This window comes from Electrophorus electricus, chromosome 13 (genome assembly GCF_041902795.1).
Source record: "Electrophorus electricus isolate QZ-2024a chromosome 13, ASM4190279v1, whole genome shotgun sequence".
NCBI lineage: Eukaryota > Metazoa > Chordata > Actinopteri > Gymnotiformes > Gymnotidae > Electrophorus > Electrophorus electricus.
In genome coordinates this window covers 27399481-27417051 of record NC_137509.1, presented here as the reverse complement: position 1 = coordinate 27417051, position 17571 = coordinate 27399481, and the positions used below count along the sequence as shown (strand labels likewise).

General features: G+C 35.5%; 8 pseudogenes; all 8 read right to left on the bottom strand.

Annotated features, from left to right (window-relative positions):
• Window positions 1-809: 809 nt before the first annotated feature.
• LOC145645786 (5S ribosomal RNA) lies at window positions 810-928 on the bottom strand (annotated as a pseudogene).
• An 875-nt stretch (window positions 929-1803) lies between these two features.
• Window positions 1804-1922, bottom strand: LOC145645784 (5S ribosomal RNA; annotated as a pseudogene).
• A 4765-nt stretch (window positions 1923-6687) lies between these two features.
• On the bottom strand, window positions 6688-6806 carry LOC145645041 (5S ribosomal RNA; annotated as a pseudogene).
• A 901-nt stretch (window positions 6807-7707) lies between these two features.
• On the bottom strand, window positions 7708-7826 carry LOC145645112 (5S ribosomal RNA; annotated as a pseudogene).
• A 1012-nt stretch (window positions 7827-8838) lies between these two features.
• Window positions 8839-8957, bottom strand: LOC145645111 (5S ribosomal RNA; annotated as a pseudogene).
• Window positions 8958-11486: 2529 nt separating this feature from the next.
• LOC145645783 (5S ribosomal RNA) lies at window positions 11487-11605 on the bottom strand (annotated as a pseudogene).
• A 3439-nt stretch (window positions 11606-15044) lies between these two features.
• LOC145645782 (5S ribosomal RNA) lies at window positions 15045-15163 on the bottom strand (annotated as a pseudogene).
• Window positions 15164-17277: 2114 nt separating this feature from the next.
• Window positions 17278-17396, bottom strand: LOC145645781 (5S ribosomal RNA; annotated as a pseudogene).
• Window positions 17397-17571: the final 175 nt, after the last annotated feature.

Sequence of the window (17571 nt, the reverse complement as noted above, 5' to 3'; positions counted from 1 at the left end):
GATTTAATGATTCACTGCACTTCAAATTTAAGCATGATAGCTTGAACATAAATTAAAGGAATGCAATAAAATCTTAGAGCACCTGCTATTCCCTGGTGCAAAAAGATTTCTATTTATTCTATGCACTTCACATAGAAGCATGTCAGTTGCAGAGTAAATTAAAGTGATGCAACAAAGACCTACAGCATCTGCTATTCCCAGGTGCTAACAGATAGTTTGATTTAATGATTCACTGCACTTCAAATTTGAGCATGATAGCTTGAACATAAATTAAAGTGATGCAACAAATACCTACAGCATCTGCTATTCCCAGTTGCTAACAGATAGTTTGACTTAATGATTCACTGCACTTCAAATTTGAGCATGATAGCTTGAACATAAATTAAAGGGATGCAATAAAATCTTACAGCACCTGCTATTCCCTGGTGCAAAAAGATTTCTATTTATTCTGTTCACTGCACATAGAAGCATGTCAGCTTGAAAGTAAATTAAAGTGATGCAATAAAAACTAACAGATAGTTTGATTTAATGATTCACTGCACTTCAAATTTAAGCATGATAGCTTGAACATAAATTAAAGGAATGCAATAAAATCTTAGAGCACCTGCTATTCCCTGGTGCAAAAAGATTTCTATTTAATCTATGCACTTCACATAGAAGCATGTCAGTTGCAGAGTAAATTAAAGTGATGCAACAAATACCTACAGCATCTGCTATTCCCAGGTCCTAACAGATAGTTTTTTTTCTTAATCACTGCACTTCACATTTGAGCATGTCAGCTTGAAAGTAAATTAAAGTGATGCAAGAAAAGCCTACAGCAGCTGGTATTCCTAGGTAGGGTCCCACCTCAGTACTATCCAGGTCCAAATTTGCTTAGTTTCAAAGGTCAGATGAGATTGGGCGTTCTCAAACTGGTGTGGCCGTAAGCCTTAAACACTTACTCTAATTGCCTATTCATAGCAAATATGATCAAAGACCAATCTGACAATTTTTTTATTTAATCACTGCACTTGACATTCTAGAATGTTAGCTTGAAAGTAAATTAAAATGATGCAATAAAAGCTTACAACATCTTGGATTCAGAGGCACTAACAGACAGATTTTTTATTAATCACTGCACGTCACATTCACGCATGTCAGTTGGAGAGTAAATTAAAGTGATGCAATAAAAACTTACAGCATCTGCTATTCCCAGGTGCTAACAGATAGTTTGATTTAATGATTCACTGCTCTTCAAATTTGAGCATGATAGCTTGAACATAAATTAAAGGGATGCAACAAATACCTACAGCATCTGCTATTCCCAGTTGCTAACAGATAGTTTGACTTAATGATTCACTGCACTTCAAATTTGAGCATGATAGCTTGAACATAAATTAAAGGGATGCAATAAAATCTTACAGCACCTGCTATTCACTGGTGCAAAAAGATTTCTATTTATTCTGTGCACTGCACATAGAAGCATGTCAGCTTGAAAGTAAATTAAAGTGATGCAATAAAAACTAACAGATAGTTTGATTTAATGATTCACTGCACTTCAAATTTAAGCATGATAGCTTGAACATAAATTAAAGGAATGCAATAAAATCTTAGAGCACCTGCTATTCCCTTGTGCAAAAAGATTTCTATTTAATCTATGCACTTCACATAGAAGCATGTCAGTTGCAGAGTAAATTAAAGTGATGCAACAAATACCTACAGCATCTGCTATTCCCAGGTGCTAACAGATAGTTTTTTTTATTAATCACTGCACTTCACATTTGAGCATGTCAGCTTGAAAGTAAATTAAAGTGATGCAAGAAAAGCCTACAGCAGCTGGTATTCCTAGGTAGGGTCCCACCTCAGTACTATCCAGGTCCAAATTTGCTTAGTTTCAAAGGTCAGATGAGATTGGGCGTTCTCAAACTGGTGTGGCCGTAAGCCTTAAACACTTACTCTAATTGCCTATTCATAGCAAATATGATCAAAGACCAATCTGACAATTTTTTTTATTTAATCACTGCACTTGACATTCTAGAATGTTAGCTTGAAAGTAAATTAAAATGATGCAATAAAAGCTTACAACATCTGGGATTCAGAGGCACTAACAGACAGATTTTTTATTAATCACTGCACTTCACATTCACGCATGTCAGTTGGAGAGTAAATTAAAGTGATGCAATAAAAACTTACAGCATCTGCTATTCCCAGGTGCTAACAGATAGTTTGATTTAATGATTCACTGCACTTCAAATTTGAGCCTGATAGCATGAACATAAATTAAAGTGATACAATAAAATCTTACAGCACCTGCTATTCCCTGGTGCAAAAAGATTTCTATTTAATCTGTGCACTTCAGATAGAAGCATGTCAGTTGCAGAGTAAATTAAAGTGATGCAACAAATACCTACAGCATCTGCTATTCCCAGGTGCTAACAGATAGTTTGATTTAATGATTCACTGCACTTCAAATTTGAGCATGATAGCTTGAACATAAATTAAAGTGATGCAACAAATACCTACAGCATCTGCTATTCCCAGTTGCTAACAGATAGTTTGACTTAATGATTCACTGCACTTCAAATTTGAGCATGATAGCTTGAACATAAATTAAAGGGATGCAATAAAATCTTACAGCACCTGCTATTCCCTGGTGCAAAAAGATTTCTATTTATTCTGTGCACTGCACATAGAAGCATGTCAGCTTGAAAGTAAATTAAAGTGATGCAACAAATACCTACAGCATCTGCTATTCCCAGGTGCTAACAGATAGTTTTTTTTTATTAATCACTGCACTTCACATCCTAGCATGTCAGCTTGAAAGTAAATTAAAGTGATGCAATAAAAACTAACAGATAGTTTGATTTAATGATTCACTGCACTTCAAATTTGAGCATGATAGCTTGAACATAAATTAAAGGAATGCAATAAAATCTTAGAGCACCTGCTATTCCCTGGTGCAAAAAGATTTCTATTTAATCTATGCACTTCACATAGAAGCATGTCAGTTGCAGAGTAAATTAAAGTGATGCAACAAATACCTACAGCATCTGCTATTCCCAGGTGCTAACAGATAGTTTTTTTTATTAATCACTGCACTTCACATTTGAGCATGTCAGCTTGAAAGTAAATTAAAGTGATGCAAGAAAAGCCTACAGCAGCTGGTATTCTCTAGGTAGGGTCCCACCTCAGTACTATCCAGGTCCAAATTTGCTTAGTTTCAAAGGTCAGATGAGATTGGGAGTTCTCAAACTGGTGTGGCCGTAAGCCTTAAACACTTACTCTAATTGCCTATTCATAGCAAATATGATCAAAGACCAATCTGACAATTGTTTTTATTTAATCACTGCACTTGACATTCTAGAATGTTAGCTTGAAAGTAAATTAAAATGATGCAATAAAAGCTTACAACATCTGGGATTCAGAGGCACTAACAGACAGATTTTTTATTAATCACTGCACTTCACATTCACGCATGTCAGTTGGAGAGTAAATTAAAGTGATGCAATAAAAACTTACAGCATCTGCTATTCCCAGGTGCTAACAGATAGTTTGATTTAATGATTCACTGCACTTCAAATTTGAGCCTGATAGCCTGAACATAAATTAAAGGGATACAATAAAATCTTACAGCACCTGCTATTCCCTGGTGCAAAAAGATTTCTATTTAATCTGTGCACTTCAGATAGAAGCATGTCAGTTGCAGAGTAAATTAAAGTGATGCAACAAATACCTACAGCATCTGCTATTCCCAGGTGCTAACAGATAGTTTGATTTAATGATTCACTGCACTTCAAATTTGAGCATGATAGCTTGAACATAAATTAAAGTGATGCAACAAATACCTACAGCATCTGCTATTCCCAGTTGCTAACAGATAGTTTGACTTAATGATTCACTGCACTTCAAATTTGAGCATGATAGCTTGAACATAAATTAAAGGGATGCAATAAAATCTTACAGCACCTGCTATTCCCTGGTGCAAAAAGATTTCTATTTATTCTGTGCACTGCACATAGAAGCATGTCAGCTTGAAAGTAAATTAAAGTGATGCAACAAATACCTACAGCATCTGCTATTCCCAGGTGCTAACAGATAGTTTTTTTTATTAATGACTGCACTTCACAATTGAGCATGTCAGCTTGAAAGTAAATTAAAGTGATGCAATAAAAACTAACAGATAGTTTGATTTAATGATTCACTGCACTTCAAATTTGAGCATGATAGCTTGAACATAAATTAAAGGAATGCAATAAAATCTTAGAGCACCTGCTATTCCCTGGTGCAAAAAGATTTCTATTTAATCTATGCACTTCACATAGAAGCATGTCAGTTGCAGAGTAAATTAAAGTGATGCAACAAATACCTACAGCATCTGCTATTCCCAGGTGCTAACAGATAGTTTTTTTTATTAATCACTGCACTTCACATTTGAGCATGTCAGCTTGAAAGTAAATTAAAGTGATGCAAGAAAAGCCTACAGCAGCTGGTATTCTCTAGGTAGGGTCCCACCTCAGTACTATCCAGGTCCAAATTTGCTTAGTTTCAAAGGTCAGATGAGATTGGGAGTTCTCAAACTGGTGTGGCCGTAAGCCTTAAACACTTACTCTAATTGCCTATTCATAGCAAATATGATCAAAGACCAATCTGACAATTTTTTTTATTTAATCACTGCACTTGACATTCTAGAATGTTAGCTTGAAAGTAAATTAAAATGATGCAATAAAAGCTTACAACATCTGGGATTCAGAGGCACTAACAGACAGATTTTTTATTAATCACTGCACTTCACATTCACGCATGTCAGTTGGAGAGTAAATTAAAGTGATGCAATAAAAACTTACAGCATCTGCTATTCCCAGGTGCTAACAGATAGTTTGATTTAATGATTCACTGCACTTCAAATTTGAGCCTGATAGCCTGAACATAAATTAAAGGGATACAATAAAATCTTACAGCACCTGCTATTCCCTGGTGCAAAAAGATTTCTATTTAATCTGTGCACTTCAGATAGAAGCATGTCAGTTGCAGAGTAAATTAAAGTGATGCAACAAATACCTACAGCATCTGCTATTCCCAGGTGCTAACAGATAGTTTGATATAATGATTCACTGCACTTCAAATTTGAGCATGATAGCCTGAACATAAATTAAAGGGATGCAATAAAATCTTAAAGCACCTGCTATTCCCTGGTGCAAAAGGATTTCTATTTAATCTGTGCACTTCACATAGAAGCATGTCAGTTGCAGCGTAAATTAAAGTGATGCAACAAATACCTACAGCATCTGCTATTCCCAGGTGCTAACAGATAGTTTTTTTTATTAATCACTGCACTTCACATTTGAGCATGTCAGCTTGAAAGTAAATTAAAGTGATGCAAGAAAAGCCTACAGCAGCTGGTATTCCTAGGTAGGGTCCCACCTCAGTACTATCCAGGTCCAAATTTGCTTAGTTTCAAAGGTCAGATGAGATTGGGCGTTCTCAAACTGGTGTGGTCGTAAGCCTTAAACACTTACTCTAATTGCCTATTCATAGCAAATATGATCAAAGACCAATCTGACAAATTTTTTTATTTAATCACTGCACTTGACATTCTAGAATGTTAGCTTGAAAGTAAATTAAAATGATGCAATAAAAGCTTACAACATCTGGGATTCAGAGGCACTAACAGACAGATTTTTTATTAATCACTGCACTTCACATTCACGCATGTCAGTTGGAGAGTAAATTAAAGTGATGCAATAAAAACTTACAGCATCTGCTATTCCCAGGTGCTAACAGATAGTTTGATTTAATGATTCACTGCACTTCAAATTTGAGCCTGATAGCCTGAACATAAATTAAAGGGATACAATAAAATCTTACAGCACCTGCTATTCCCTGGTGCAAAAAGATTTCTATTTAATCTGTGCACTTCAGATAGAAGCATGTCAGTTGCAGAGTAAATTAAAGTGATGCAACAAATACCTACAGCATCTGCTATTCCCAGGTGCTAACAGATAGTTTGATTTAATGATTCACTGCACTTCAAATTTGAGCATGATAGCTTGAACATAAATTAAAGTGATGCAACAAATACCTACAGCATCTGCTATTCCCAGTTGCTAACAGATAGTTTGACTTAATGATTCACTGCACTTCAAATTTGAGCATGATAGCTTGAACATAAATTAAAGGGATGCAATAAAATCTTACAGCACCTGCTATTCCCTGGTGCAAAAAGATTTCTATTTATTCTGTGCACTGCACATAGAAGCATGTCAGCTTGAAAGTAAATTAAAGTGATGCAACAAATACCTACAGCATCTGCTATTCCCAGGTGCTAACAGATAGTTTTTTTTATTAATCACTGCACTTCACAATTGAGCATGTCAGCTTGAAAGTAAATTAAAGTGATGCAATAAAAACTAACAGATAGTTTGATTTAATGATTCACTGCACTTCAAATTTGAGCATGATAGCTTGAACATAAATTAAAGGAATGCAATAAAATCTTAGAGCACCTGCTATTCCCTGGTGCAAAAAGATTTCTATTTAATCTATGCACTTCACATAGAAGCATGTCAGTTGCAGAGTAAATTAAAGTGATGCAACAAATACCTACAGCATCTGCTATTCCCAGGTGCTAACAGATAGTTTTTTTTATTAATCACTGCACTTCACATTTGAGCATGTCAGCTTGAAAGTAAATTAAAGTGATGCAAGAAAAGCCTACAGCAGCTGGTATTCCTAGGTAGTGTCCCACCTCAGTACTATCCAGGTCCAAATTTGCTTAGTTTCAAAGGTCAGATGAGATTGGGCGTTCTCAAACTGGTGTGGCCGTAAGCCTTAAACACTTACTCTAATTGCCTATTCATAGCAAATATGATCAAAGACCAATCTGACAATTTTTTTTATTTAATCACTGCACTTGACATTCTAGAATGTTAGCTTGAAAGTAAATTAAAATGATGCAATAAAAGCTTACAACATCTGGGATTCAGAGGCACTAACAGACAGATTTTTTATTAATCACTGCACTTCACATTCACGCATGTCAGTTGGAGAGTAAATTAAAGTGATGCAATAAAAACTTACAGCATCTGCTATTCCCAGGTGCTAACAGATAGTTTGATTTAATGATTCACTGCACTTCAAATTTGAGCCTGATAGCCTGAACATAAATTAAAGGGATACAATAAAATCTTACAGCACCTGCTATTCCCTGGTGCAAAAAGATTTCTATTTAATCTGTGCACTTCAGATAGAAGCATGTCAGTTGCAGAGTAAATTAAAGTGATGCAACAAATACCTACAGCATCTGCTATTCCCAGGTGCTAACAGATAGTTTGATATAATGATTCACTGCACTTCAAATTTGAGCATGATAGCCTGAACATAAATTAAAGGGATGCAATAAAATCTTAAAGCACCTGCTATTCCCTGGTGCAAAAGGATTTCTATTTAATCTGTGCACTTCACATAGAAGCATGTCAGTTGCAGCGTAAATTAAAGTGATGCAACAAATACCTACAGCATATGCTATTCCCAGGTGCTAACAGATAGTTTTTATTATTAATCACTGCACTTCACATTTGAGCATGTCAGCTTGAAAGTAAATTAAAGTGATGCAAGAAAAGCCTACAGCAGCTGCTATTCCCAGGTGCTAACAGATAATTTTTTCTATTAATCAGTGCACTTCACATTTGAGCATGTCAGCTTGAATGTAAATTAAAGTGATGCAAGAAAAGCCTACAGCAGCTGGTATTCCTAGGTAGGGTCCCACCTCAGTACTATCCAAGTCCAAATTTGCTTAGCTTCAAAGGTCAGATGAGATTGGGCGTTCTCAAACTAGTGTGGCCGTAAGCCTTAAACACTTACTCAAATTGCCTATTCATAGTAAATATGATCAAAGACCAATATGACAATTTTTTTTATTAATCACTGCACTTGATATTCTAGAATGTTAGCATGAAAGGAAAATAAAATGATGCAATAAAAGCTTAAAACATCTGGTATTCAGAGGCACTAACAGACAGATTTTTTATTAATCACTGCACTTCACATTCACGAATGTCAGTTGGAGAGTAATTTAAAGTGATGCAATAAAAACTTACAGCATCTGCTATTCCCAGGTGCTAACAGATAGTTTGATTTAATGATTCACTGCACTTCAAATTTGAGCCTGATAGCCTGAACATAAATTAAAGGGATGCAATAAAAACTTACAGCATCTGCTATTCGCAGCTTCTAACAGATAGTTTGATTTAATGATTCACTGCACTTCAAATTTGAGCCTGATAGCCTGAACATAAATTAAAGGGATACAATAAAATCTTACAGCACCTGCTATTCCCTGGTGTAAAAAGATTTCTATTTAATCTGTGCACTTCAGATAGAAGCATGTCAGTTGCAGAGTAAATTAAAGTGATACAACAAATACCTACAGCATCTGCTATTCCCAGGTGCTAACAGATAGTTTGATATAATGATTCACTGCACTTCAAATTTGAGCATGATAGCCTGAACATAAATTAAAGGGATGCAATAAAATCTTAAAGCACCTGCTATTCCCTGGTGCAAAAGGATTTCTATTTAATCTGTGCACTTCACATAGAAGCATGTCAGTTGCAGCGTAAATTAAAGTGATGCAACAAATACCTACAGCATATGCTATTCCCAGGTGCTAACAGATAGTTTTTATTATTAATCACTGCACTTCACATTTGAGCATGTCAGCTTGAAAGTAAATTAAAGTGATGCAAGAAAAGCCTACAGCAGCTGCTATTCCCAGGTGCTAACAGATAATTTTTTCTATTAATCAGTGCACTTCACATTTGAGCATGTCAGCTTGAATGTAAATTAAAGTGATGCAAGAAAAGCCTACAGCAGCTGGTATTCCTAGGTAGGGTCCCACCTCAGTACTATCCAAGTCCAAATTTGCTTAGCTTCAAAGGTCAGATGAGATTGGGCGTTCTCAAACTAGTGTGGCCGTAAGCCTTAAACACTTACTCAAATTGCCTATTCATAGTAAATATGATCAAAGACCAATATGACAATTTTTTTTATTAATCACTGCACTTGATATTCTAGAATGTTAGCATGAAAGGAAAATAAAATGATGCAATAAAAGCATAAAACATCTGGTATTCAGAGGCACTAACAGACAGATTTTTTATTAATCACTGCACTTCACATTCACGCATGTCAGTTGGAGAGTAAATTAAAGTGATGCAATAAAAACTTACAGCATCTGCTATTCCCAGGTGCTAACAGATAGTTTGATTTAATGATTCACTGCACTTCAAATTTGAGCCTGATAGCCTGAACATAAATTAAAGGGATACAATAAAATCTTACAGCACCTGCTATTCCCTGGTGCAAAAAGATTTCTATTTAATCTGTGCACTTCAGATAGAAGCATGTCAGTTGCAGAGTAAATTAAAGTGATGCAACAAATACCTACAGCATCTGCTATTCCCAGGTGCTAACAGATAGTTTGATTTAATGATTCACTGCACTTCAAATTTGAGCATGATAGCTTGAACATAAATTAAAGTGATGCAACAAATACCTACAGCATCTGCTATTCCCAGTTGCTAACAGATAGTTTGACTTAATGATTCACTGCACTTCAAATTTGAGCATGATAGCTTGAACATAAATTAAAGGGATGCAATAAAATCTTACAGCACCTGCTATTCCCTGGTGCAAAAAGATTTCTATTTATTCTGTGCACTGCACATAGAAGCATGTCAGCTTGAAAGTAAATTAAAGTGATGCAACAAATACCTACAGCATCTGCTATTCCCAGGTGCTAACAGATAGTTTTTTTTATTAATCACTGCACTTCACAATTGAGCATGTCAGCTTGAAAGTAAATTAAAGTGATGCAATAAAAACTAACAGATAGTTTGATTTAATGATTCACTGCACTTCAAATTTGAGCATGATAGCTTGAACATAAATTAAAGGAATGCAATAAAATCTTAGAGCACCTGCTATTCCCTGGTGCAAAAAGATTTCTATTTAATCTATGCACTTCACATAGAAGCATGTCAGTTGCAGAGTAAATTAAAGTGATGCAACAAATACCTACAGCATCTGCTATTCCCAGGTGCTAACAGATAGTTTTTTTTATTAATCACTGCACTTCACATTTGAGCATGTCAGCTTGAAAGTAAATTAAAGTGATGCAAGAAAAGCCTACAGCAGCTGGTATTCTCTAGGTAGGGTCCCACCTCAGTACTATCCAGGTCCAAATTTGCTTAGTTTCAAAGGTCAGATGAGATTGGGAGTTCTCAAACTGGTGTGGCCGTAAGCCTTAAACACTTACTCTAATTGCCTATTCATAGCAAATATGATCAAAGACCAATCTGACAATTGTTTTTATTTAATCACTGCACTTGACATTCTAGAATGTTAGCTTGAAAGTAAATTAAAATGATGCAATAAAAGCTTACAACATCTGGGATTCAGAGGCACTAACAGACAGATTTTTTATTAATCACTGCACTTCACATTCACGCATGTCAGTTGGAGAGTAAATTAAAGTGATGCAATAAAAACTTACAGCATCTGCTATTCCCAGGTGCTAACAGATAGTTTGATTTAATGATTCACTGCACTTCAAATTTGAGCCTGATAGCCTGAACATAAATTAAAGGGATACAATAAAATCTTACAGCACCTGCTATTCCCTGGTGCAAAAAGATTTCTATTTAATCTGTGCACTTCAGATAGAAGCATGTCAGTTGCAGAGTAAATTAAAGTGATGCAACAAATACCTACAGCATCTGCTATTCCCAGGTGCTAACAGATAGTTTGATTTAATGATTCACTGCACTTCAAATTTGAGCATGATAGCTTGAACATAAATTAAAGTGATGCAACAAATACCTACAGCATCTGCTATTCCCAGTTGCTAACAGATAGTTTGACTTAATGATTCACTGCACTTCAAATTTGAGCATGATAGCTTGAACATAAATTAAAGGGATGCAATAAAATCTTACAGCACCTGCTATTCCCTGGTGCAAAAAGATTTCTATTTATTCTGTGCACTGCACATAGAAGCATGTCAGCTTGAAAGTAAATTAAAGTGATGCAACAAATACCTACAGCATCTGCTATTCCCAGGTGCTAACAGATAGTTTTTTTTATTAATCACTGCACTTCACAATTGAGCATGTCAGCTTGAAAGTAAATTAAAGTGATGCAATAAAAACTAACAGATAGTTTGATTTAATGATTCACTGCACTTCAAATTTGAGCATGATAGCTTGAACATAAATTAAAGGAATGCAATAAAATCTTAGAGCACCTGCTATTCCCTGGTGCAAAAAGATTTCTATTTAATCTATGCACTTCACATAGAAGCATGTCAGTTGCAGAGTAAATTAAAGTGATGCAACAAATACCTACAGCATCTGCTATTCCCAGGTGCTAACAGATAGTTTTTTTTATTAATCACTGCACTTCACATTTGAGCATGTCAGCTTGAAAGTAAATTAAAGTGATGCAAGAAAAGCCTACAGCAGCTGGTATTCCTAGGTAGGGTCCCACCTCAGTACTATCCAGGTCCAAATTTGCTTAGTTTCAAAGGTCAGATGAGATTGGGCGTTCTCAAACTGGTGTGGCCGTAAGCCTTAAACACTTACTCTAATTGCCTATTCATAGCAAATATGATCAAAGACCAATCTGACAATTTTTTTTATTTAATCACTGCACTTGACATTCTAGAATGTTAGCTTGAAAGTAAATTAAAATGATGCAATAAAAGCTTACAACATCTGGGATTCAGAGGCACTAACAGACAGATTTTTTATTAATCACTGCACTTCACATTCACGCATGTCAGTTGGAGAGTAAATTAAAGTGATGCAATAAAAACTTACAGCATCTGCTATTCCCAGGTGCTAACAGATAGTTTGATTTAATGATTCACTGCACTTCAAATTTGAGCCTGATAGCCTGAACATAAATTAAAGGGATACAATAAAATCTTACAGCACCTGCTATTCCCTGGTGTAAAAAGATTTCTATTTAATCTGTGCACTTCAGATAGAAGCATGTCAGTTGCAGAGTAAATTAAAGTGATGCAACAAATACCTACAGCATCTGCTATTCCCAGGTGCTAACAGATAGTTTGATATAATGATTCACTGCACTTCAAATTTGAGCATGATAGCCTGAACATAAATTAAAGGGATGCAATAAAATCTTAAAGCACCTGCTATTCCCTGGTGCAAAAGGATTTCTATTTAATCTGTGCACTTCACATAGAAGCATGTCAGTTGCAGCGTAAATTAAAGTGATGCAACAAATACCTACAGCATCTGCTATTCCCAGGTGCTAACAGATAGTTTTTTTTATTAATCACTGCACTTCACATTTGAGCATGTCAGCTTGAAAGTAAATTAAAGTGATGCAAGAAAAGCCTACAGCAGCTGGTATTCCTAGGTAGGGTCCCACCTCAGTACTATCCAGGTCCAAATTTGCTTAGTTTCAAAGGTCAGATGAGATTGGGCGTTCTCAAACTGGTGTGGTCGTAAGCCTTAAACACTTACTCTAATTGCCTATTCATAGCAAATATGATCAAAGACCAATCTGACAAATTTTTTTATTTAATCACTGCACTTGACATTCTAGAATGTTAGCTTGAAAGTAAATTAAAATGATGCAATAAAAGCTTACAACATCTGGGATTCAGAGGCACTAACAGACAGATTTTTTATTAATCACTGCACTTCACATTCACGCATGTCAGTTGGAGAGTAAATTAAAGTGATGCAATAAAAACTTACAGCATCTGCTATTCCCAGGTGCTAACAGATAGTTTGATTTAATGATTCACTGCACTTCAAATTTGAGCCTGATAGCCTGAACATAAATTAAAGGGATACAATAAAATCTTACAGCACCTGCTATTCCCTGGTGCAAAAAGATTTCTATTTAATCTGTGCACTTCAGATAGAAGCATGTCAGTTGCAGAGTAAATTAAAGTGATGCAACAAATACCTACAGCATCTGCTATTCCCAGGTGCTAACAGATAGTTTGATTTAATGATTCACTGCACTTCAAATTTGAGCATGATAGCTTGAACATAAATTAAAGTGATGCAACAAATACCTACAGCATCTGCTATTCCCAGTTGCTAACAGATAGTTTGACTTAATGATTCACTGCACTTCAAATTTGAGCATGATAGCTTGAACATAAATTAAAGGGATGCAATAAAATCTTACAGCACCTGCTATTCCCTGGTGCAAAAAGATTTCTATTTATTCTGTGCACTGCACATAGAAGCATGTCAGCTTGAAAGTAAATTAAAGTGATGCAACAAATACCTACAGCATCTGCTATTCCCAGGTGCTAACAGATAGTTTTTTTTATTAATCACTGCACTTCACAATTGAGCATGTCAGCTTGAAAGTAAATTAAAGTGATGCAATAAAAACTAACAGATAGTTTGATTTAATGATTCACTGCACTTCAAATTTGAGCATGATAGCTTGAACATAAATTAAAGGAATGCAATAAAATCTTAGAGCACCTGCTATTCCCTGGTGCAAAAAGATTTCTATTTAATCTATGCACTTCACATAGAAGCATGTCAGTTGCAGAGTAAATTAAAGTGATGCAACAAATACCTACAGCATCTGCTATTCCCAGGTGCTAACAGATAGTTTTTTTTATTAATCACTGCACTTCACATTTGAGCATGTCAGCTTGAAAGTAAATTAAAGTGATGCAAGAAAAGCCTACAGCAGCTGGTATTCTCTAGGTAGGGTCCCACCTCAGTACTATCCAGGTCCAAATTTGCTTAGTTTCAAAGGTCAGATGAGATTGGGAGTTCTCAAACTGGTGTGGCCGTAAGCCTTAAACACTTACTCTAATTGCCTATTCATAGCAAATATGATCAAAGACCAATCTGACAATTGTTTTTATTTAATCACTGCACTTGACATTCTAGAATGTTAGCTTGAAAGTAAATTAAAATGATGCAATAAAAGCTTACAACATCTGGGATTCAGAGGCACTAACAGACAGATTTTTTATTAATCACTGCACTTCACATTCACGCATGTCAGTTGGAGAGTAAATTAAAGTGATGCAATAAAAACTTACAGCATCTGCTATTCCCAGGTGCTAACAGATAGTTTGATTTAATGATTCACTGCACTTCAAATTTGAGCCTGATAGCCTGAACATAAATTAAAGGGATACAATAAAATCTTACAGCACCTGCTATTCCCTGGTGCAAAAAGATTTCTATTTAATCTGTGCACTTCAGATAGAAGCATGTCAGTTGCAGAGTAAATTAAAGTGATGCAACAAATACCTACAGCATCTGCTATTCCCAGGTGCTAACAGATAGTTTGATTTAATGATTCACTGCACTTCAAATTTGAGCATGATAGCTTGAACATAAATTAAAGTGATGCAACAAATACCTACAGCATCTGCTATTCCCAGTTGCTAACAGATAGTTTGACTTAATGATTCACTGCACTTCAAATTTGAGCATGATAGCTTGAACATAAATTAAAGGGATGCAATAAAATCTTACAGCACCTGCTATTCCCTGGTGCAAAAAGATTTCTATTTATTCTGTGCACTGCACATAGAAGCATGTCAGCTTGAAAGTAAATTAAAGTGATGCAACAAATACCTACAGCATCTGCTATTCCCAGGTGCTAACAGATAGTTTTTTTTATTAATCACTGCACTTCACAATTGAGCATGTCAGCTTGAAAGTAAATTAAAGTGATGCAATAAAAACTAACAGATAGTTTGATTTAATGATTCACTGCACTTCAAATTTGAGCATGATAGCTTGAACATAAATTAAAGGAATGCAATAAAATCTTAGAGCACCTGCTATTCCCTGGTGCAAAAAGATTTCTATTTAATCTATGCACTTCACATAGAAGCATGTCAGTTGCAGAGTAAATTAAAGTGATGCAACAAATACCTACAGCATCTGCTATTCCCAGGTGCTAACAGATAGTTTTTTTTATTAATCACTGCACTTCACATTTGAGCATGTCAGCTTGAAAGTAAATTAAAGTGATGCAAGAAAAGCCTACAGCAGCTGGTATTCCTAGGTAGGGTCCCACCTCAGTACTATCCAGGTCCAAATTTGCTTAGTTTCAAAGGTCAGATGAGATTGGGCGTTCTCAAACTGGTGTGGCCGTAAGCCTTAAACACTTACTCTAATTGCCTATTCATAGCAAATATGATCAAAGACCAATCTGACAATTTTTTTTATTTAATCACTGCACTTGACATTCTAGAATGTTAGCTTGAAAGTAAATTAAAATGATGCAATAAAAGCTTACAACATCTGGGATTCAGAGGCACTAACAGACAGATTTTTTATTAATCACTGCACTTCACATTCACGCATGTCAGTTGGAGAGTAAATTAAAGTGATGCAATAAAAACTTACAGCATCTGCTATTCCCAGGTGCTAACAGATAGTTTGATTTAATGATTCACTGCACTTCAAATTTGAGCCTGATAGCCTGAACATAAATTAAAGGGATACAATAAAATCTTACAGCACCTGCTATTCCCTGGTGTAAAAAGATTTCTATTTAATCTGTGCACTTCAGATAGAAGCATGTCAGTTGCAGAGTAAATTAAAGTGATGCAACAAATACCTACAGCATCTGCTATTCCCAGGTGCTAACAGATAGTTTGATATAATGATTCACTGCACTTCAAATTTGAGCATGATAGCCTGAACATAAATTAAAGGGATGCAATAAAATCTTAAAGCACCTGCTATTCCCTGGTGCAAAAGGATTTCTATTTAATCTGTGCACTTCACATAGAAGCATGTCAGTTGCAGCGTAAATTAAAGTGATGCAACAAATACCTACAGCATCTGCTATTCCCAGGTGCTAACAGATAGTTTTTTTTATTAATCACTGCACTTCACATTTGAGCATGTCAGCTTGAAAGTAAATTAAAGTGATGCAAGAAAAGCCTACAGCAGCTGGTATTCCTAGGTAGGGTCCCACCTCAGTACTATCCAGGTCCAAATTTGCTTAGTTTCAAAGGTCAGATGAGATTGGGCGTTCTCAAACTGGTGTGGTCGTAAGCCTTAAACACTTACTCTAATTGCCTATTCATAGCAAATATGATCAAAGACCAATCTGACAAATTTTTTTATTTAATCACTGCACTTGACATTCTAGAATGTTAGCTTGAAAGTAAATTAAAATGATGCAATAAAAGCTTACAACATCTGGGATTCAGAGGCACTAACAGACAGATTTTTTATTAATCACTGCACTTCACATTCACGCATGTCAGTTGGAGAGTAAATTAAAGTGATGCAATAAAAACTTACAGCATCTGCTATTCCCAGGTGCTAACAGATAGTTTGATTTAATGATTCACTGCACTTCAAATTTGAGCCTGATAGCCTGAACATAAATTAAAGGGATACAATAAAATCTTACAGCACCTGCTATTCCCTGGTGCAAAAAGATTTCTATTTAATCTGTGCACTTCAGATAGAAGCATGTCAGTTGCAGAGTAAATTAAAGTGATGCAACAAATACCTACAGCATCTGCTATTCCCAGGTGCTAACAGATAGTTTGATTTAATGATTCACTGCACTTCAAATTTGAGCATGATAGCTTGAACATAAATTAAAGTGATGCAACAAATACCTACAGCATCTGCTATTCCCAGTTGCTAACAGATAGTTTGACTTAATGATTCACTGCACTTCAAATTTGAGCATGATAGCTTGAACATAAATTAAAGGGATGCAATAAAATCTTACAGCACCTGCTATTCCCTGGTGCAAAAAGATTTCTATTTATTCTGTGCACTGCACATAGAAGCATGTCAGCTTGAAAGTAAATTAAAGTGATGCAACAAATACCTACAGCATCTGCTATTCCCAGGTGCTAACAGATAGTTTTTTTTATTAATCACTGCACTTCACAATTGAGCATGTCAGCTTGAAAGTAAATTAAAGTGATGCAATAAAAACTAACAGATAGTTTGATTTAATGATTCACTGCACTTCAAATTTGAGCATGATAGCTTGAACATAAATTAAAGGAATGCAATAAAATCTTAGAGCACCTGCTATTCCCTGGTGCAAAAAGATTTCTATTTAATCTATGCACTTCACATAGAAGCATGTCAGTTGCAGAGTAAATTAAAGTGATGCAACAAATACCTACAGCATCTGCTATTCCCAGGTGCTAACAGATAGTTTTTTTTATTAATCACTGCACTTCACATTTGAGCATGTCAGCTTGAAAGTAAATTAAAGTGATGCAAGAAAAGCCTACAGCAGCTGGTATTCCTAGGTAGGGTCCCACCTCAGTACTATCCAGGTCCAAATTTGCTTAGTTTCAAAGGTCAGATGAGATTGGGCGTTCTCAAACTGGTGTGGCCGTAAGCCTTAAACACTTACTCTAATTGCCTATTCATAGCAAATATGATCAAAGACCAATCTGACAATTTTTTTTATTTAATCACTGCACTTGACATTCTAGAATGTTAGCTTGAAAGTAAATTAAAATGATGCAATAAAAGCTTACAACATCTGGGATTCAGAGGCACTAACAGACAGATT